This window comes from Canis lupus, unplaced genomic scaffold (assembly GCF_011100685.1).
Source record: "Canis lupus familiaris isolate Mischka breed German Shepherd unplaced genomic scaffold, alternate assembly UU_Cfam_GSD_1.0 chrUn_S1685H1879, whole genome shotgun sequence".
Taxonomy (NCBI): Eukaryota; Metazoa; Chordata; class Mammalia; order Carnivora; family Canidae; genus Canis; species Canis lupus.
The window spans coordinates 38,376-42,604 of record NW_023330533.1 but is presented as its reverse complement, the minus strand read 5'-3'; the positions used below and the strand labels follow the sequence as shown (position 1 = coordinate 42,604).

Sequence of the window (4,229 nt, the reverse complement as noted above, 5' to 3'; positions counted from 1 at the left end):
TGTTGGCAAATTGAACTCCAATTAAAAGAAATATATAAAAAATAAATAAAAATAAAAAAAATTGAAGTAAAAAAAAAGAAAGAAACAAGTAAGGGTCATAAAGTTCTCAGGGTACCAAGGTGGTTCACTCAGGAGACAGGACCTGAGTCCTATGGCCAACTGATTCCCATGTCATGCAGGGTGAGGTGGTGTCAGGATGCCAGAAGGCAGTTGAGGCTTTTTTCTTAGGGCTCATGCTGGATCAGAGCTGGGAACACCACCTGGCACTGACTGTGGCCTCTTCTCAGGTCTCACAGCTGGGACCTCCCTAACCACACCCCAGCCACACATAGCCCCTCCCCCGTCCATCCCCCTGAAATCCTCAGGCAGAGGGACCTTTGACAGGGCCAGGGAAGTGTCAGAGAGTTGAGGTCTCATTTGCATAGGATGGCCCCTCCCTCTCTCAGAGGAACAAGAGGAGAAGGGAGAGATGAGGGGAGGCTCTGCACAGCTGAGGGGCCACTGAAGACAGGATCAGTGATGACCTCCATCATGGGCTGGTCCCCTCTCTTCCTCATCCTCCTCGCTCACTGCACAGGTGACTGGATGTGGGACAAGGGGAGGGGCCCAGGGAGGACATGTGGGGTCCAGACTCCAGCATCACCCTATTTCTCTCCCCCTTGCAGTGTCCTGGGCCCAGTCTGTGCTGACTCAGCCGGCCTCGGTGTCTGGGTCCCTGGGCCAGAGGGTCACCATCTCCTGCACTGGAAGCAGCTCCAATGTTGGTTATGGCAATTATGTGGGCTGGTACCAGCAGCTTCCAGGAACAGGCCCCAGAACCATTATCTGTTATACCAATACTCGACCCTCTGGGGTTCCTGATCGATACTCTGGCTCCAAGTCAGGCAGCACAGCCACCCTGACCATCTCTGGGCTCCAGGCTGAAGACGAGACTGATTATTACTGTACTACGTGTGACAGCAGTCTCAATGCTAGCACAGTGCTCCAGGCCTTTGGAGAGTGAGATAAAAACCTACTTACCACCTGCAAAGTGAGTGAGCGCCCCAGCAGCTGCCTGCTTAGGCTCCCCTTGGGTTCCTGCTGATTCTTCAGTTGATGCCCTGAGCCCAGGTGCATCTTGGGGACCTCCTGGCAATGGCACTTGCGTCATCACCTCTGACCTCAGAGTCACTTAGAGTAGCCCATTGTGCACAGAGGGTGTCAAAGGAAAGAGAAAGTTTTGTCCTCGGGATCAGTGACAGGTTCTTTTGTCTAGTGAACATTCACTTCTCATCTTCTGGTTTTCAGTAAAAGAAATAATCTTACGTCGTGAAGCTATCATGGTCCTTCAGCCCCATCCTTGTTCTGCTGATGCACATGTCAGCTCTTTTTGCAGCTGGGATCATAATTGCCTTAGCTTCAACCAGAGGACAAGTTATTATTATTTGATGATTGCATGGAACACATAAATCAATGCCACACTCAGAAATATAAAACGTAAAAAAAAAAAAAAGCCTTTTGAGAAAAATCCCCACATGAATGTTTATGGAAACTTTATTCATAATCAATACAATTCAAAGGAATAAAAAATTTGCATACTTTTTATACCAGATTTTTATAAATGACCAGACTTGGGATCCCTGGGTGGCGCAGCGGTTTGGCGCCTGCCTTTGGCCCAGGGCGCGATCCTGGAGACCCGGGATCGGATCCCACGTCGGGCTCCCGGTGCATGGTGCCTGCTTTCTCCCTCTGCCTGTGTCTCTGCGCCTCTCTCTCTCTCTCTGTGACTATCATAAATAAATAAAAAAAAATTAAAAAAAATAAAATAAAATGACCAGACTTGAATTAAGGAAGATTTACTCCAACCTGATGAATAGTCGTAGAGGGTGATATTAGTCAACATTTAATGAAATAAGTTCTTAAGTTCAAAAACATGCATGAATATTAACTGCACATCTATTCAGGATGAATAACATATAAAAGGCTAAATTCCACATCATGGGAATTTCATTGTGTTTTGGAAGAGGCAGGAATCTAGAGGTGGTAATGAGGCCAGGGATTGACAGAAGGTGGAGGAAGGAGGAAGGTGAATGTGTCAGGTGACTGTATTCGTGGTGATGTCACTCTCCTACACGGCACTGTGATGGTGGCCACACCACACTGCTGTGTTGTCGCAGCTCAGTAAACTGTACCCCAGTGCGACAGCACCCTCGTACAGGCAGAGAATGTCTTCTGGGAGTCTGGGGTCCATGACGGAGCTCACAGGGGAATATCATCCCATCCACTTTCCCAATGAGGTGTGACCCTAGGTCCTACAGCTACAACACTAGATAGTTTGAAAACTAAAGGTTGATTATTTATAAATCTGTAAATTATAGCACATACCTGGGGCCACAGACAGAGGTCATCGGAGAGACAGAGCGAGCCTGTGGCCCCCCACCAAGAGTGTGGACAGAGGCTCAGCTGATAGAGAAGGAGCTCCGATTACAGACAGAGACAGACAGAGACAGAGAGAGACCAGGCCTTGAGGACCCACCTTGGAGTCCATGGGGGCAACACCCCTGATGTCTTTGTCCATGTGGTCCCTGCCCTGGGGATGTTCCTGACCCTGAGCCTCACTCTGATCCTGGAGAAGTAGTGGAGCAGGGGGGACAGTTGGAGACAGTCCTAAGGGAGGAGCCAAAGCAGGGGATTCTGAGCCATTTGGGGTCATGAGGTGCAGCCTCCGGAAGGCTGGGTGTGACCTGGGTGTGGCCTGTCCTCCATGCACAAGGGGTGGGTACCCACAGCACTGGAGGCAGGGGGCTCTGCTCTGGAATCCTCTTCCCTCATCTCAGCCAGTGTGGACCAGGACTGGGGAAGCAGGAGACTGGGAGCCTGTCCCTGGGGTCCATGGGGTGCTGGCAGCTGGGAAGGCAGCCCCTGCCTGAGTCTGGGCCCACGTACCATCTACTATCAGCCCCAGATCTCCTGAGCTCAGAGGGATCCTCCCAGGCCCTTCCCATTACAGGCACCAGGAGAGGAACTGGGAGTGGGGAGCAGTGACCAAGATAATATTCTCCTCCCTCTGGGGACTGAAAGGTTGAGAAACAGCCCCCAGCGCTGCCTCCCTATGGCTGGGATCCTGGGGATGTTCAGCTCAAGGCAGAGGTTGGGGTTTTTCTCCATCCCCACTTCTCCATGATGCCCATGTCCTGGGCACTGCAGCCTGACCTTAGACATTCAGCTCATGCTCCTCCATGACTCCTCGTCCCCCTAGGTTGTGAAGGTCTGCAAACTCCCCAACACATGGTCACTGGCCTCAGCCCTCCTGGAACATTTTTATGGGGGAGACGAAGAGGGTCATGTGTCACATCATTGACAACTGGCTCACCCCTAGGGCCCTGGAGCAGAGGGGAGGACTAACATCGCCACACACTGCAGGGACGCTGCAGGGAAGGCCCCCGGAGCCAGCCTGGACTGAGGGTCGCTGCCCTCTTGGATTCCTTTCCCCTATCCTGCACCCAGGGAAGGGGTCCAAGGTACCATCCTAGGCTCCTGTCCCCCTACACGGACACATACACCCCAGGGCATGCTCACCAGGCCTGCACACCTGGCTCAGGCTGTGGGCACTGATCCTGACGCTCAAGGTCAGGGTCTCCCGTTTCTCAGCTAGGAATTCAGTGTTTGTGCTCCTTCCCCAGATCTTCTACTCCTTCATGCACAGAGAAGCCTCTCCCTACTTGAGGATCCCCTGCAGCAACAGCAGCACCATCTCAGGGGCTCCTCATAGCAGAGACCCCAGTTCACACAGTCCTCTTCCCGCTTCTTCTCCCCCGCCTTCTCCTGGGACCACAGCCACCAGCATCCCCTCCTGCTGTGCTCCTGCTTTCAGGTGCTCTGCCCTGACAACTGGGTATCTTCAGTCTGCCCTGTTCTGTCCCCCCTCATATCCCTGAGGCCCACAGGTTCACCACGTGGTGATGCTTCTGTAAAATCACCGCCTCCCATCTTGATTTGAAGATCTTTATGCATTGTTTTAATATTTTAATATTTCTTCTATGACTCTTTGTGCAGAACACCGCCACTCCTCTCCTGACATGAATATGAAAGGCCCTCCTCTGAGGAGCTCCCTAAATGTTCTTGGAGTTAGGATAGGCTCAGTCTTTTGCATGAGTTAGGTTTTAGCTGCGGGCAGGCAGAGGAGGAGGGAAGGAGGCTCAAGCAGACTCTGGGCTCAGTGCAGAGCTCTGTGCAGGGCTTGAGCTCAC

General features: G+C 52.0%; 1 long non-coding RNA gene across 2 annotated transcripts; it reads right to left on the bottom strand.

Moving 5' to 3' along the window:
- Positions 1-1,721: 1,721 nt before the first annotated feature.
- On the bottom strand, positions 1,722-3,769 carry LOC119878516. 2 transcript variants are annotated; one of them, XR_005386964.1, is made up of 3 exons: positions 3,559-3,769; positions 2,516-2,646; positions 1,722-1,766 (listed from the first exon to the last, which is right to left on the bottom strand). It is a non-coding gene; the product is annotated as an uncharacterized LOC119878516 (long non-coding RNA). The 2 variants fall into 2 exon arrangements; XR_005386963.1 differs by lacking the exon at positions 3,559-3,769 and adding an exon at positions 3,193-3,278.
- Between the last annotated feature and the right edge of the window lie 460 nt (positions 3,770-4,229).